The sequence below is a fragment of the Rousettus aegyptiacus genome, unplaced genomic scaffold (assembly GCF_014176215.1).
Source record: "Rousettus aegyptiacus isolate mRouAeg1 unplaced genomic scaffold, mRouAeg1.p scaffold_m13_p_9, whole genome shotgun sequence".
In the NCBI taxonomy this organism is placed as follows: Eukaryota; Metazoa; Chordata; class Mammalia; order Chiroptera; family Pteropodidae; genus Rousettus; species Rousettus aegyptiacus.
The window spans coordinates 75,214,824-75,233,880 of NW_023416312.1; the positions used below are offsets into that span (position 1 = coordinate 75,214,824).

At 34.2% G+C, this 19,057-nt stretch overlaps 2 pseudogenes; both read right to left on the minus strand.

Moving 5' to 3' along the window:
- The window catches only part of LOC107504244, a 30,184-nt pseudogene extending 11,970 nt beyond the window's left edge, over positions 1 to 18,214 (minus strand).
- Positions 8,600 to 8,717, minus strand: LOC118608618 (annotated as a pseudogene).
- Positions 18,215 to 19,057: the final 843 nt, after the last annotated feature.

Below are 19,057 nucleotides of genomic sequence, written 5' to 3' on the forward strand. Positions count from 1 at the left end.
AATAATGACAGAAAATTTCCCTAACCTGGGAAAGAAATTGGACATACAAGTTCAGGAAGCACAGAGTCACAAATAAGAGGAATTCAAAAAGACCTTCTCTAAGATACATCATAATTAAAATGCCAAAGGTCAAAGAAAAAGAGAGAATTTTAAAAGCAGCAAGAGAAAGGCAACTAATTACTTACAACGGTACCCTCATAAGAATGTCTGCTGACTTTTCAATGGAAACTTTGCAGGCCAGAAGGGAAAGGCAAGAAATATTTAAAGTTATGAAAAACAAGAATTTACAACCACAAATACTCTACCCAGCAAGGCGTTTGATTAAAATGGAAGGTGAGATAAAGAGCTTACCAGACAGGAAAAAGCTTAAGGAATTCATCACCAATAGACTAGTATTACAAGAAATGTTAAAGTGTCATCTGTGAAAAGAGAAGGGGTAGAAATAAAATAGAGAAGGGGTAAAAAGAAATAACAAATATGAATAATAAAATGGCAGTAACAATGTACTTATCAGTAATCACTTTAAGTGTGATTGAATTAAATGCTCCAATAAAAAGTAGGGTAACTGAATGGATAAGAAAACAAGACCCATGTGTATGCTGTCTACAAGAGACCCACTTCAGATTAAATGACACTCACAGACCAAAAGTAAAGGGATGAAAACAGATATTTTACATAAACAAAAATGAAAAAAAAGTAGTCGAGGTAGCAATACTTATATCAGATAAAAGAGACATTAATACAAAGGCTATCATAAGAGACAAAGAACAGCATTATATAATGATAAAGGGATTGATAAATCAAGAGGACATAACCCTGGTAAGCATATATACACCCAACATAGGAGCACCTACATACATAAAGCAATTATTGACTGACATAGGAGAGATCAATAGCAAGACACTCATAGTATACTTTAACCCCTCATTGACATCAACAGACAGATCTTCCAGGCAAAGAATCAATAAGGAAACAATGAGCCTAAGAGACACACTAGACCAGATGGACTTAATAGATATTTTCAGAACATTTTACCCCAATGCAGCAAAATATGCATTTTTCTCAAGTGCATACGGAACATTTTCAAGGATAGACCACAACTTAGGACACAAATCAAATTTCAATAAATTTAAGAAGATTGAAATCATATTAACCATCTTCTCTGATCACAATAGTGTGAAACGAGATATCAACTACAAGAAAAAAAACTGGAAAGTACACAAACACATGGAGGCTAAATAGCATGCTACTAAACAATTAATGGGTTATTAATGAGAAGAAAAAAGACATCAAATGATATCTAGAGACAAATGAAAATGAAAATACAATGACTCAAAATGTATGGAACACAGCGAAAACAGTCCTAAGAGGGAAATTTGTAGCAATACAGGCCTGCCTCAAGAAACAAGAAAAAGATCAAATAAACAATCTAACTTTACAATTAAAAGAACTAGAAAAGAAGTGCAAACAAAGCCTAAAGTAAAGAGACGGAAGGAAATAATAAAGATCAGAGTGGAAATAAAGAAAATAGAGTCTAGAAAAACAATACAAAGGATTAATGAAACTAAGAGCTGGTTCTTTGAAAGGATAAAATTGACAGACCTTCAAGCAGATTCATCAAGGAAAAAGAAAAAAGAGAAGACTCTAATAAAATCAGAAATGAAAAGAAAAATAACCAAGATTCCATAGAATTACAATGGATCATAAGAAAGAACTTTGAGCAATTATATGCCAACAAATTGGGCAATCTGGAAGAAATGAACACATTCTTAGAAACAGACAATCTCTCAAGACTGAGTCAAGAATAAACAGAAAATATAAACCAATCGATTATCACCAATGAAATAGAATCAGTAATCAAAAACCTACCCCCAAACAAAAATCCTGGGCCAGACGACTTCATAGATGAATTTTAATAAGCATACAAAGAAGAATTATTACCTATTTTTTAAATCTATTCCAAAAAATTCAAGAAGAGAGAAGGCTCCCTAACTCCTTTTATGAGGCCACCATTACCGTGATTCCAAAACCAAAGAAATTACAGGAAAAGAAAACTATAGGCCAATATCTCTTATGAACATTGATACAAAAATCCTCAACAAACTATTAGCAGACTGAATTCAGCAATATATTAAAAATATAATGCACCATGATCAAACTGGATTTATTCCTGGGAGCAGGGTTGGTACAATATTCGCAAATCAGTTAGTGTGATGCACCACATCAACAAATCGAAAGATAAAAACAATATGATCATATCAATAGATGCAGAAAACTGTTTGACAAAATCTAGCATACATTTATGATAAAAATTCTCAGTAAAGTGGGAATAGAGGAAACATACCTCAACATAATAAAGGCCAAATATGACAAACCTCCAGCTAACATCATACTCAATGGGGAAAAGCAAAACACATTTTCCTTAAGATCAGGAACAAGACAAGGATGTCCACTTTCACCACTTCTCTTCAACATTGCATTGGAAGTTTTAGCCACAGGAATAAGACAAGAAAGAAATAAAAGGCATCTGTATTAGAAAAGAAACAATAAAACTCTCATTATTTTTCAATGACATGATACTATATAGAGAGAACCCTAAAGATTCCACCAGAAAACCTGTTAGAACTGATCAGTGAATTCAGTAAAGTAGCAGGTTACAAAATAAATATTCAGAAGTCAATGGCATATTTAAACACCAATGATGAACTTTCAGAAAGAGAAATTGAGAAAACAATCTCATTTACAATTGCGTCAAAAACTATAAAATACCTGGGAATCAATTTTACCAAGAAGGTAGAAGATCTGTTTTCAGAAGATTATATCATTGAAATAAGAAATTGAAGAAAATACAAATAAATGGAAGCATATACTGTGTTCATGGGTAGGGAAAATCAACACCATTAAAATGGCCATACTACCCAAAGCAACCTGTAGATTCCATGCAATCCTTATCAAAATACCAAAGGCATTTTTCAGAGAGATAGAACAAATAACCCTAAAATTTGTGGAGACATAAAAAAGCTCAAAGAGCCAGGACAATATTGAGAAAGAAGAACAAAGTTGGAGGTATCACACTATCTGATATCAAACTACATTACAAGACTACAGTAATCAAAACATCATGGTACTGGCATAATAACAGATACATTGATAAATGGAACAGAATAGAGAGCCTAGAAATAAATCCATGCCTATATGCTCACTTAGTATATGACAAAGGTGCTAAGAATATATAATGGGGTAAAGACAGTCTCTTCAATAAATGTCATTGGGAAAATTGGACAGATACATGAGGAAAAAAAGAAGCAGGATTACCTTCTTACACTGTATATAAGAATAGACTCAAAATGGATTAAAGACTTAAATGTGAGACCTGAAACCATAAAACTTCTAAAAGTAAACATAGTCAGTAAACTCTCTGATATTACTAACAGGAATTTCTTTTCAGATATATCTCCTCGGGCAAGGGAAACAAAAGAAAAAATGAACAAATGGGACTACAAACTAAAAGGTTTTTGTACAGCCAAGAAAATCATCATCAAAACAAAAAGACAACTGACTGTTTGGAAGAAGATATTCTCTAATGATACATCTGGTAAGGGATTAATATCCAAAATATATAAAGAACTTACACAACTTCACAACAAAAAAAATAACAAAAAATCCAATTAAAAAATGGGCAGAAGACCTGAACAGATACTTCTCCAAAGAGGAAATACAGATGGCCAATAGACATATAGAAAGATCCTTAAAGTCACTAACTTTGAGATAAATACAAATTAAAACCACAATGAGATATCAACTCATACCTGTCAGAGTGGCTATCATCAATAAATCAAAAAACAGCAAGTATTGGCGAGGATGTGGAGAAAAGGGAACCCTCGTGCATTGTTGGTGGGATTGCAAATTGGTACAGCCTCTATGGAACACAGTATGGAGGTTTCTCAAAAATTTATAAATGGATATACCTTTTGACCTAGGAATTGCACTTCTGGGTATTTATCCTAAGGAAATCAAAACAATATTCCATAAAGATCTATGCACTGCAATATTCATGGCAGCACAATTCACAATAGCCAAGAAATGGAAGGAACCTAAATGCCCATCAACAGATGATTGGATAAAGAAATTATGGTTAATATATATATAATGGAATATTACTCAGCCATTAAAAAAATGAAATCCAACCATTTTCAATGACACAAATGGACCTAGAGGTTCTTATACTAAGTGAAATAAGTCAGACAGAAAAAGATAAATACCATATGATTTCACTTACATGAAAAATCTAATAAACAAAAAGAACAAACTAATCAAAAACAGACTCGCAAATATAGTGGGAAATTCGGCTATGGACAGAGGGGAGGGTGTTGGGGGGCTGGGACAATGGGGTGAAGGGTTAAAGAAGTACAAATTCATAGTTTATAGTTGGTCACGGTGATAGGGAGCATGGCAAAGGAAATGCAGTTAACATGACTATAATGGCTAAGTGAAGGGCCAAGGGAGGGATAGAGTGATTGGAAGGATCGTTTTATTAAGTATATAGATGTCTAACCAATGTACTGTATACGTGAAACTAATTAAAAAAATAAAAATAAAATCTTTTGTTTCACAGCAAAAGTGGTAATAAGAGGAAAGTTCATATCATTACGAGCTTATCTCAGAATAAAAAATGAGCCCAAATAAATGACTTAACATTACATCTTAAAAAAAAACTAAAAAAAGAATAAGTGAAGCTGAAGGTCAGCAAAAGGAAAAACAAAATAAAAATTAGAGTAGAATTAAATAGAATTGAGAACAAAAAGACAATCAAAAAAATAAATGCAACAAAGAGCTGGTTCTTTGAGAAAACTAACAAAATTGACAAACTCCTAGGTAGACTCACGAGAGAGAGAGAGAGAGAGAGAGAGAGAGAGAGAGAGAGAGAGAAGACAAAATTGAAAATGAAAGAGAAGTTTTGACAAATATGACCGAAATTCAAAAGATCATACAAGAATACTATGGAAAATTCTATAAGACAAAATTTAATACCCTAGAAGGAATGGACAAGTTCTTAGAAATATACAACCTTCCTTGACTGAAGTATAAAGAACTGGAAAGTCTAAACAACAGTACGGAGATTGAAAGGATCATCAAAAACCTCCCCAAAACTTAAAGTCCAAGACCAGAAGCCTTCACCAATGAATTCTACCAGTCATTCAAAGCAGGTTTAATAATTATTTTTCTCAAACTCTTTCAAAAAGTCGAAGTAAAGGCCATACTTCCTAATTCATTTTATAAGGCCAAAATTACCCTGATACCAAAAAATGGTAAAGATAACACAAAACAAAAAACAAACAAACAAAAACTACAAACCACTATCCCTCAAGAACACAGATGCAAAAATCCTAAATAAGATACTACGTAATTGAATACAACATATTAAAAATACAGTACACCATGATCAAGTAAGCTTCATCCCAGTGGCACAGGGATGATTTAACATATGCAAATCATTAATGCGATACATCACATAAATAAAATAAAGTAAAAAAAACCATAAATCAATAGATGTAGAAAGCTTTTGACAAGATACAGCATCGTTTAAAACACTTAATAATAAGTGTATGGAAGGAAAGTACTTCAGCATAATAAAGGCCACATATGACAAACCTTAGCTAACATCAAACTTAATGGTGAAAAGCTAAACAACTTTTCTCTAAGATCAAGAACAAAACAAGGCTGTCTGCTATCACCACTATTATTCTATATAACTGGAAGTCCTCTTGATAGCAGTCAGGCAAGTGAAAGAAATAAAAGGCATCCAAATAAGAAATAAAGAATTAAAATGGTCACTTTTTGCAGATAACACGATTCTCTATATATAAAACTCTAAAGACTTCACTAAATACTATTTGAAATAATAAACAGATACGGTAACTTTTCTGGATACAAAGTCAACGTTCAAAAATCCATTTAATTTCTATACTCTAATAAATTTTCAGAAAAATAAACACAAAACAAAACAATTTATTTTGCAATCGCAACAAAAAGAACAATATACCTGGGAATAAACCTAAGAAAACATGTGAAGGACCTATAGAATGAAAACTATAAGACGTTATTAAAAGAAATTAAAGAAGGAACAAAGAAATGGAAAGATATTCCATGTCCTTGGATTGGAAGAATCAACATAGTTAAAATGACCTTATTACATAAAGGATTATACAGATTTAATGCAATCCCCGTCAAAATTCCATAGGCATTTTTTAAAGAAATAGAACAAAAAATCATCAGATTTGTATGGAAGCACAAATGACCCTGAATAGCCAAAGCCATCCTGAGAGTAAAGAACAAGCCTTGATGTATCACTCTACCTGATTTCAAATTATACTACAAAGGGACAATAATCAAAACAGTGTGGTATTGGCAGAAAAAACAGACACACTGACTAGTGGAATAGAATCGAGAGTACAAAAGTAAACTCCCAGGTATATATGTAAATAATTTTTGACAAAAGAGCCAAAAACATAAAACAGAGAAAGAAAAGCCTCTTCAACAAATGATGCTGGGAAAACTGGAAAGCCACATGCAAAAGAACTAGACTAGACTGTTGTTTATCAGCATACACCAAAACTAACTCAAAATGGATCATAGACCTAAATATAATACCTAAAAGAGTAAGTTGCATAGAAGAAAACATAGGTAATAAACACATGGACCTAAAACTTAGAGAGGATTTTATAAATTTGACCTCAAAGGAGAGGGAAGTAAAAGCAAAAATAAATGAATATGACTATATCAAATTTAAAAGGTTCTTCACAGCAAAAGAAACCATCAACAAGGAAAAGAGGCAACCATCTGAAAGAGAAAACATATTTGCAAACAATGCCTCTGGTAAGAGGCTAATATCCAAAATATACAAATAACTCATATGACTCAACAACAAACAAACAATCCAACTAAAAATGGACAGGGGACCTGAATAGACACTTCTCCCAAGAAGACAAGCTAACGGCCAACAAATACATGAAAAGAAGCTCAACTTCACTAGCTGTTAGAGAAATGAAAATCAAAACCACAATGTGATACCATCTTACACCTGTTAGAATGGCTATCATCAACAGGACAAGTAATAACAAGTGTTGGAGAGGTTGTGGAAAAAAAGGAATCCTCATATACTGCTTGTGGGAATGTAAATTGGTATAGCCACTATGAAAAACAGTATGAACTTTCCTCAAAAAACAAAAACTAAGAATTGCATTACCATATGATCCAGCAATCCCTTTTCTGGGTATTTACTCCCCCTCCCCCCCAAAAAAACCTGAAAATATTTATCCACAAAGATATATGCACCCCTATGTTCAGAGTAGCATTATTCACGGTGGCCAGGACATGCAAGCAACCAAACTGTCCTATGATAGATGATTGGATAAATAATAAATGATACATATATACAATGTAGTATTAATTAACTATAAGAAAATATGAAATACTGACATTTGTGACAACAAGGATGGATCTTGAAATAATCATGATAAGCTAACTAAGTCAGACAAAAAGTTGAGAATCACGTGATATCCCTCACATGTGGGGTATAAAACTGAAAGCACCAAACAAAATAACAAGCAAACAGATTCATGGATATGAACAGTAGATTAGTGGTTGCCAGAGGGAAGAGGGGCAGGGGGTGGTAGATAGGGGTAAAAGGGGTCAAATATTTGGTAAGAGAAGGAAATATAACTCTGGATGGTGAACACACAGTGCATTATATATAAGACATTGTGGAATGATACATTTGAAACTTATTTGATTTTATGAATGTCACCCCTATAATTTTCAATAAATAAATAAGTAGACAATGATAGACAGATAGATAGATGATAGATAGATAGATAGATAGATAGATAGATAGATAGATTGATTGATTTTCTCTTTCACAATCAAGCTTAAGTCAAAGACAGTAGAGCTTTAGTGTAACTTTGCTTACTATTACATGGAAATTATAACGACTCTATTAGGAGCCAATTGCAATATGGAAAGTATAAATATTAGTGCTATTCACTGTAAGAGACAGTGATACAGGCAAAGAGATATCCTTCATTAGCATTTCCTAAAGATATTTTGCAACAGAGTAGATAAAATAAAAATTTTAAAAATATATAAGGTTTAGCTTTCAAATGTATTATAACCATGAAGTGATCCATGAAACAAATTAAAATATAAAACCTGAGAACTGCTGTTCTAAATAGCTACACCTAGCAACCTAATTTTCTTATTCAAATACGTTGTTCTTTATAATCCTAAACAGATATATGATTTCTAAGAAAAATGCACTCACTTTAATGGATTTAAAACATTATCTCATAACTAATGGCACATGTATTGAGCAATTCTTTTCTGGATTTATTTTAAATTGTAATTAACATACAATATTATATTAATTTCATGTGTACAACATAGTTCCTAGACATTTATATACCTTATAAAGTTATACACCTTACAAAGTGATAAGATCATATCCATTTTTTTAGATGAGGCAACCAACTCTTGGTTAATCTCACAGACTGCAAGGACCTTGTCAGCTTACAAATTCTTACATTTTTTTAATTATTTTTTATGCCTACAGCACCTGGTCTTCCTAGGCGGTCTCCCATCCAAGTACTAACCATGCCTGACCCTGCTTAGCTTTTGAGATCAAAGAGGATCAGGCTTGTTCAGGGTAGCATGGCATAGACCACATCCATTTTTAAATGGCTATGTTATACAGCTGACTCAGAGTAAATATATAGGCAGTCCACCCAAACCTTATTTTGTTGACATATGTGGCTTCTGAATCATGATTTCCCTAGTCTTAAATACTAGGGAAAATTCTGCAATAATCCTAGGATTAATTCAGCTTGTTAATATTTTTAGTTCTTGCCATTGTGATAAAATGTATTCACTTACATTTGAGTCTTCTATGATTGACAAAATTGATAAGCAAAATTTCAAAACTTTCTTTCATAATTAATAATTTTGAATGAGAATGACCATAGAATGCCAATAAAGTGCTAAATTGACAATGTTTCACCTATAGCCAAATTCTATGAGCTTGATCTAACTCTTTCAGAACGCAATCTATGTTCTGCTTTTTTATTTATTTATTTATGTATTTATGTATTTATTTATTTATTTATTTTGCATTAAGGATATTAAAAGAGGCTTTGTAAGATACTCTGCTGATGGCAAGATGCAGTATGCTTAAAATATTTCTCTTGATCTATCAATCACATAAACCCTACCAAAAAGAGAAAAGAGATTACATTGGTATAACTTATTCTTCGTGAATCCACATGGAATCTTAAAAGACTATTTATAAAACCATCTTTTAAATGATCCAGATGAACTTCTTTTTTAAAAAAATTAGGAAACATTGATATATCTTCGGTATTTCATTATCCTTCCCAGGATTCTTCAAATATCACCACTCTCATATACAAACAGCCTTATGGTATACAGTAAAAAGAGAGTAGACATAGAATCAGATCTTTGTTCGACTTTTGACTCCACAATTTACTTGTTGTGTAGCAGATTACTTAAAATTTCAGCCTCAATATTTTCCTTTTTTAAATGTAAATAATATTACTTGCTTGGCAAGAAGAGTTGTGAAACTTAGAAATTCTATATATAACATATCTATTTCATAATACATATTATGAAATTCTGTTGTTCTTTCTCTGGAATATAGTTTACGTTGGTCTTGTACCTTAACTTCATTTAAGATTATAATGTCCTCTTAAGGACTTTCTTGCTCAGAATTCAAATTTCTTTTTCTTAATGACCATTCCAAACTTTCCAGTGTAAAGATTAGTCTCATACCCATTCTGGCTTTGGAGTCTTACCTTATTGTTGCTTCATGTTTGATCTAAATATTGTCTGAAGTGCAGTCTCGAATCCTGAGGTTCTGCATCAGAACTTCTCCTTAATGTTCTAATATGTGCACAGAATACTTTCTTTCCTCCAACATTTACTTCTGTCTTATTTTAATAGTAAAACATACACTTTCCCCAAGTTTCCTCTTTCTTAATCTCTCAAATTCTCACTTGTGCGTTCTTATTCAGGCCTTTCAAGGTTTTCGCAAAATCCAACACAAGATCTTTAATTCCTGCTTTCTCACTTTCCATTGAACTCTATATTTTTAAAATAGAAGCCTGTAGAATGTTACGAAGGAATATTTTTCTGATTTATAAATGTCTATATCTGATTCTATTTTCCATGTCACCAAGTGACTAAAGTATGTTGGGTAAATCTTCCTGATAGATTATGTTCTTTATTAAAACATCTCCTCTGTCTAAATATTTCTTTTCAATATTCATAGGATAGATCCGAAATGACTGTGTTCAGTGTAAAGATTTGTGCTCAGTAGTCGTACTGTGGGGTAGGTTTATAATCAGATCATCTAAAAGTTTCCATGACTTCTGTAGAGTTTGCTCTATGTACACTAGACCATAGTATACTTGTGAAATTCCTAGACTCACAGTAAAGAGCGGCTTCAGGAATAACCATGTTTTCATCTTCCTACTTATTAAACTAATGAGTACATTTTAGTTCTTATTTTACTTTAGCCTCTCTATAAGATTTGAAACTCTTGACTACAGCTGCCTTCTTAAAAAGATGTATTCATTTGGTCTCTATATTTCACAACAGATTTTCTTTTTACTTTTCTATGTATCCCTTTTCTCTCTTCTTATTTGGGTTCTCTTCTTCTACACACTCTTCAAACATACTGTAAGTGGTTGTGTATTTATAGTCCACATGTATTGTGATATGTCTGCTAACAGAACTAGACTAGCCATATTTTTCCTCCGCTTGAAATATTTATGTAGTATAGAGGCATGATATACCTAAGGAAAGGAGTTTGGTAGAATGTCTGATTATCTGAGGATCTGAATTCATTTGAATGCTTATTTATACCAAACCGATACATGTGTAAAATAGTATGTGTGTACGTATATATAGAAGATAAACATTTTCAGCTTATTTATATGCTTATACGATCTGTATATGTAGACATATGTTTACTGTATACTCAAGCAACAGAAAAATGCTTCATATCCATTTCATTCAATATACACCACCAGTGCACAGTGCATGCTTGAAAAATTTTAAGAAAATTATATATGACATTTTGCACTTGTAGAAATCTGTCATCTTGTAAAACATCACGAGCATTCAGAATGAAGTCTATCAAACTGGAGGAAATTTTTATCTTTTGGTGTAGGGATTGGGTGGAACTGCAAAAATATAATTTCTATTTATTTGTATTTTTGTTATTTGAATATTTCATTTAGTGCTTGTTTTAATTTTGCAATCAGAAAAAAAGCAATTTAAAAAAGATAATTGTCAAGTTACTTCTGACTTCAGTAGAACTACTAAAGCAGTGAACACATTAGGTAGTATAATATCATGTAGATTATGACAGCTTGGCTGGGATTTCTTTGAGAAGTAATAAAATTATTTTCCAATTGACTCTATATTTTATATTAAATGGACAGCATGCATACATATTCAAATTTATGAATACAGAGATTATAAAGTCTATAAAATTTTTAGAATTAAATATATGAACAGTTGAGTCCCTGATGATTGCACACATGCAAATTTCCTTCAAAATTTATGGAGGCAGCTAAATATATATATATAAAGTGGAAACTGGAAAATTGGAACCATAGCCTTCTACTTTATTGTGTGAAGTCTTTATCTTCACAGTATTTTGGCCTGTTATTCTTTTCTTTCATTTCCAAGTACTAGATATTTTATTTTGATTGGTTGGTTGGTTGGATGGCTATGTAACAACAAATTCTGCTTGTCTATAAAAAAGTACTAGATATTTTATTGACAGGCTTCGATTTAATCTTCAATTTCATTTGATTTCATCATTTTTGAGTAAAGGCTGTTAATCTTCAATTACATCTAATCTATTTTCTTTTTTTTAAAAAGATCTATCAATATTTAAAAATTTATTAGCAACACTAAAATATTATTAATATAATTATAATCTTTTTCATTTTAATTATTAATATAGTTTTACATAATTTTCTACTTTATAACAAAACTTATTTTTAAATGTGACATTTGTTATTCTGCTCTGCAAGGCAAAGATAGATTCATCCCTGTGGCTCCTTATCTTAGAGTAATGTTGCCTACATGTAAAGCAGGTTGTTCACAAGTCAGCCTCTGTGGATCAGCACATCTGCCTTACTGACTTATCGATTTCCATGATAAACTTTGGGAATTGTGGTAATTTTTGAATAAATAGGTGGCTTGAAAAAAAATCAGAGGTAGTAGATGTTGCTGTAAAGATTCATTTTTTCATATTGCACCCTGTCGAAATTCCAAAAATGTCAAATGTGCATGTTTCTCTGTTAATAAACATTTCCATTTTGCTGAGGGATTTGGAAATTGGCTCCAGTTTGACCTTAGTAGTAAGAGACCATACAGCTTGCAGGACTTGACAATAATGACAAATTATGAAACTTCAATACAGATTCTTTAGAATTCTCATTTTGACACAATTTGTAGGGCATGTCTCACCCAATAAGAAGGAAATATCTTTTGTTTCAGCTGCTTGTTAAAACTGTTTAGAAAACAGTTTTGGCTGCCGGGAACAAAGTGTACATTACCCTATCTGCAGTCCTATATGCCACTTTTTATTTCCTTTTAATTTTAATTTTTCTGGCTTTATTGATATACAATAGAATATTAGTTGCTCATATTTACATTGTAAAATTCAATGAGTTTTTTTCAATTATAGTTGGCATACAAAAATATACCACTTTCAGTTGTACAGCATAGTGATCAGAGATCCACATAACTCACAAAGCAATCACCCCATAGCATCTAGTACCTCTCTTCCCCCTCACATACTTATTACAACATTAATATTCATCTTCTCCATGCTACACTCTACATCTATTCTGAAATTATCCATTGTACCTGTTAATCCCTTTAATTTTTTTCATCCTCCCAAACCTCTTCCCATCTAGTAGCCCCCAAAATATCTCTGTTTCAGTGAGTTCACTTCTGCTTTTGATGTTGTATACTTTGTTATTTAGATTCCATTTAGACCTATTTCATTCATTGCAATAAGTCTAAATGGAATCTAAATAACAAAGTATACAACATCATTCATTGCTATAGTTGTTGTTGTTGTTGTAATGTCTTTCTCTCCTTTTTGAATCAGTGTAATGATGATCTTACAAAAATTAGGGAGCTTCCCACTTCCTGAATTTTTTGAAATAATTTGAGAAGAATAGGTGTTCATTTTTCTTTGAACATTTGGTAAAATTTACCTATGAAGCTATCTGGTTCATAGGACTTTTGTTTTTTGGAAGTGTTTTGATTACTGATTCAATTTCAATGGTGGTGTTCTGTTCATTCAGATTATCTATTTCTCCTTGACTCAGTCTTGAGAGATTGTCTGTTTCTAGGAATGTACCCATTTCTTCCATTGTCCAACTTGATGACATGTAATTGCTCATAATATTTTCTTATGATCCTTTATATTTCTGTTGAGTCCCTAGTTACTTCTCTTTCATTCTGATTTTATTTATTTATAGTCTTTTTTTCCTTGATGAGTCTGGTTAAAAGTTTATCAATTTTGTTTTTGTTTTCGAAGAACCTGCTCTTGGTTTCATTAATCTTTTGTATTATTTTTCTAGACTCTCTTTTGATCTTTATTATTTTCTTCCTACTTCCCCCTTTGGGGTTTTTTTTCCCTGTTCTTTTTGTAGTTCTTTTAAGTGTAAGGTTGAATTGTTTATGTGACCTTTTTCTTGTTTCTTGAGGTAGGCCTGTATTGCTATGAATTTTCCTCTTAGGACTGCTTTCTCTGTGTCACATAGGTTTTGATTTGTTGTGGTTTCATTTTCATTTGTCTCAAGGTATCCTTTGATTTCTTCTTTGATTTCATTGTTACCCAATTATTGTTTAGTAAGATGTTATTTAGCTTCCAAGTGTATGTGTATTTTCTAGTTTTTTTCCCTTGTAGTTTATTTCTAGTTTCATAGCATTGTAATCAAAGAGGTGGTCAATATTATTCCAATCTTTTTAAATTTATTGAGACTTGTTTTGTGGCGAAACACATGCTCTATCATGGAAAATGTTTTATGTGCATATGAGAAGAATGTTTATTTTGCTGCCGAGGGGTGAAGTGCTCTGAAAATATCTATTAAATCCATCTGGTCTAATGTGTCATTTAAGCCCACTATTTCCTTGTTGATTTTCTAACATCTGTCCATTGGAGTCAATGGGTTGTTAAATTTCCCTTCTATGAGTGTATTACTGTTGATCTCTTTTCTGTCATTCAATAATTGCTTTATATATATAGATACTTCCATGAGAGATGTGTATATTTACTAGGGTTATGTCCTCTTGATGTATTGATCTCTTTATCATTATGTAATACCCTTCTTTATCATTTATTATAGCCTTTGTTGTAAAGTTTATTTTGTTTGATACAAATACTGCTACTCTGGCTTTCTTTAATTTTAGTCTGTGTGCTTAATTTGATCTGAAGTGGATCTCTTATAGACAGCATATATGTGGGTCTTGTTTCCTTATCCATTCAGCTGCCCAATATCTTTTGGTTGTAACATTTATTCCATTTACATTTAAAGCGATTATTTATAGGTACATAGTTATTGCCATTTTATTATTCATAGTTATTTGTTTTTCTTTCCTATTTTTTAACTGAAGTCTCTTTAACATTTCTTTTAATACTGGCTTGTTAGTGATGAATTCCTTAAGCTTTTCCCTGTCTCAGAAGCTCTTTATCTTACCTTCCATTTTAGTTGAAAGTCTTGTCGGGTAGAGAATTTGTAGTTGTAGATTCTTGTGTTTTATAACTTTGAATATTTCTTGCCAGTGCCTCTAGCATGTAAAGTTTCTGTTGAAAACTCAGCAGACATTCTTATTGGGGTACCCTTGTAAGTAACTAGCTTCCTTTCTCTTGCTGCTTTTAAGATTCTCTCTCTGTCTTTGACCTTTGGCATTTTAATTATGTTGAGTCTCGGTGTGAGTCTGTTTGAATTTTTCTTTGTGCTTTCTGGACTTGTATGCTATAATTCCTTTGCCAGGTTAGGGAAATTTTCTGCCATGATTTCTTCAAATAGATTCTCAATACTTTGCTCTCTCTCTTCTTCTAGTACTCCTATGATATGGATATTGTTCTACCACATATTGTCCCTGAAATCTCCTAAAGTATCTTCATTTTTTTTGTTCTTCTTTCCTCCCTCTCTCCCTCCCTCCCTCCCTCCCTTCTTTCTTCTTTCTTTCTTTCTTTCTTTCTTTCTTTCTTTCTTTCTTTCTTTCGTTCGTTCCAATTCAGTGTTTTCTGCTACCTTGTTATTCAGTTTGCTGATTTGATCTTCTGCTTCATCCAATCTACTGTTGAACCTTTCCAATGTAGTCTTTATTTCAGTTATTATATTCTTCATTTCTGTCTGGTTCTTTTTTATGTTTTCTTTGTCATTTTTATTTTACTATCTCTCTGTTAAGTTTCTCTTTGAGATCATCCATTCTCCCCCTAAGTTGTTTGTGCATCCTTGTAACCATTATTTTGAACCCTTTCTCTGGTAAGTTGCTTGCCTCCATTTCATTTAGCTTATTTTCTGGAGTTCTCTTCTGTTATTTCATTTGTGGCATTTTCTTTGTTTGTTTGTTTTGTCTTCTCATTTTATTAGCCTCTCTGTGTTCATTTCTGTATACTAGGAAGATTTGTTTCTTCTCTCGTTCGTGGCCAGATGGCCTTATGTGGAAGGTGTCCTGTGTGGCTCGGTGCAACCTTCTCCTTAATCAACTGTGCTGGGAGAACTGGACATGGTCATTGTTTGGGTTGCATGTAATCTTCTGTTATAGCTAAACCTTTATTGTTGTTAGAACCTCTGTTGGAGGAATTAATGTTCAGGCTGAGTAACTATGAAAATTGGCTATGACCACAGTGTATAAGTTGCTGTGTGGGGGCTGACACCACTGAGTGAGATTTGCCTTAGTAGGCTTGTGTATTTTTGTTGAAACCACTCTTTGTGTGTTCCAATTTTGGGGCTAGTCAGGAGTTGCTCTATTGTGGTCTAGTGCCAACCTCCATGTGTTTTGGTTTTATGGCCCCTTGGGAGGGTCTCCCCAGTAGGCCAGGTTCAACTGCTGTCTTTGATTACTCTGGAATTCCTGGTTAGAGCTACAAAGTGATCTGCAGATGGTTGTTGCCTATGTGGTAACTGTAGGTAAGTGGAAGAGACTGTTTACCCCAAGTACCAGGCCTGGGGAAGTTTAGCAGAAGGACCAGTGTGCTTCAAGGACTGAGGCTGCCTATCAGTTGCTCATAAGACTCCACAACTTGAAGTGGCTCTTGGTGATATGCACATTGGGTGGTGCAGAGACCCAGGGAGTCACCTTGCTATATTGAGCAGAGTTCCCCCTGCCACTGCGGTGTCAGTTTATAAGGTAGTGCTGTCTCTGTGCTGCCTGTAAAAGTCTCAGATCATAGCAAGGCCAGCTGCTGCCCTCCTCAGGCCCACAAACATCTGAGATCTGTTCTAGAATTATTGAAGCTTGGAGGCAGGGTTTTGTGGTCCACAATGGAAAGTCTCTCCTGGGATGCACTGGCTTTGCATGAGCTGTAGAAACTGAAGTGCTACGTTTGCTATTGAACTTGGGACCCAGGAAAAGCACTGGATAGGACTGGGGAGCCTGGGAATAAGCTTGCAACAGGTACTTTGTGGTTTAGGTGAGGCAGCATCTCACTGAAGCATGGAGCTGTCAGGCTTATACAGCACCATATTTTTTGCCATTTCTGGGTCCATGGGCTCCATCCAATAAAAGTCATAGATCACTGCAAGACCCACTGCCATCTAGAATGGAACTATAAAACCCTGTGATTTTCCCTAGACATATTGTATCTCATGCTGGAAGCATTGATCTGTCTGCCACTGTTTTTCCTGCAATGTATGCACTGCACTAGTTGTGGTCTGTTGCCTGCGCAGAATGTGCATCCTCAGAAAAGGTCAGGGCAGGGATAGCTGCCTGTCACCAAGCCATGGGCAATTTGTGGATTGAATGGGGTGGGATCTCAGGGAGACTCACACCATTAGGCCATTACAGCCTCATTTTTTCTGCAAGTTCTATGTCCACAAGTTCCCACAGCAATCACAGATTACAGTGAGACCAGCTGCCATCTAGGGCAGTCTTACAGACACCCGTGACCTCCGAAGTGATATTGCAGCTTGCGCAGGCAGCAGTGATCTGCCCACAACTGATTTCCCCAAAATATGTGCACTGAGCTATCTGAGGTCTGTTACCTCTATGGGATGTGCTCCCCAGAAAGGGGCAGAGCTGAATTAGCTGTCTGCTAATGCACTGCTGCACGCAATTTGTGGGTTGTGTGTGGAGGGGACTTGGAGACAAGGGCTATCAGGTCAATACAGCTTCATTATGCTGCAGCTTCTAGTCTTCCCTCACATTTGCATGAAAGTCACAGATCACAGCAAGACCAGCTGCTGTCTGAGACTGGCCAACAGATCCCCGCAATCTTCCCAAGCTCACGTTAGCAACAGTGATCTTCCAAAAACTGTTTTCCTTGAAATGGGCTCACCGTGCTGGCTGATGTCTGAAGCCTGAGCCAAATATTCAACCCTGGAAAGAGGCAGGGTGGGGGCAACCTCCTGGAGATAAATCGTTTGAACAGTTTGTTGGGTGGGTGAATGGACTGGACTCTCCAGGCCAGTGCAGTTTTAGAATTGGCCATGCAGAGGGAGAGTTCAACATAGGTAAACTGGCGCCTGTCTACATACTGCCCCGTAGAGGGCCCCGACTAAGGCACAATGGCAACTGCCCCTCCAGACCTTGCTCTGGTGCCACATAATGCAATCTTTTCCCATATGACTCTTGCCTGAGTCTCTGGTTCTCTCCTGGTGCCCAGGGTGTGTGTCTGTGGGTAAAAGAGCCTGTGCATAGGCCCCCTTATGGGGCATCTGGGATTTCAGTCTCTTTCAATCTCACCCAGATAGCCAGAATCCCCAAATCTGATATTTACAGTCAGATTTTTTGGTAACTCCTCTTCACTTGGTTGGGAATCTAGGCTGGGGAGTCCCCATATGGGGCTAAGACCCCTCTCTCCTTCGGGGGGCCTCTGTAGCTGCACTCTCCATCCCAGTGCTCCACCGCCACCCATGGATGCAGTCACAGTCTGATTCATGACTTTGCCACTACTACCGGCTGAGATGTGGCTCTGTCTTTATATAATCAAACATATGTGTTATGATCAGCTGGACTTCAGGTAATTGATTCTCCATGATCATTATTTTATAATTTTGTTGTAATTTTAATGTCCTGAGAAGAGATGAATCCCACTTTTACCTAGTCTACCATCTTGAACCACTAGCTATTGATTTTATTTTGTATGGCTTTTACTACGTTGAAGTATCTTTCTTATATTCCCACTTTGATGAGAATTTTTTTATCATAAATTGATGTTAGATTTTGTCAATCACTTTTCATGCATCTATTGATATGATCGCATGATTTTTATCTTTCAATTTGTTAATGTGGTGTATCACATTAATTGATTTTCATATACTGAACCAAATATGCATCCCAGGAATAAATTCATATTGTTTTCATAGACTTTATTTCATTTCTTTCTACTCTGTTATTGTTTCTCTCTTCCTACTCACTTTAAACTTTTTTTGCTGTTCTTTTTAAAGTCCCTTTAGGTGTAAGGTTAAATTGTTTATTTGAGATTTTTCTTGTTTTTAGAGGTAGTCTTGTATTGCTCTGAATTTTTCTTTTAAAACTTCTTTTTACATGTCCCATACACTTGGGTAACTGTATTTTTATATTCCTTTTTCTCTAGCTATCTTCTGATTACTTCTTTGATATAATTGTTAACCTAGTCATCATCTAGTAGCATGCTATTTAGCCTGCATGCATTCGCTTTTCAGTTTTTTCTTGTAATAAATTTGTAGTTTCATGACATTGTGGTTTGAGAAGATTCCTGATATGATTGCAATCTTCTTAAATTTACTAAACTTCTCTTGAG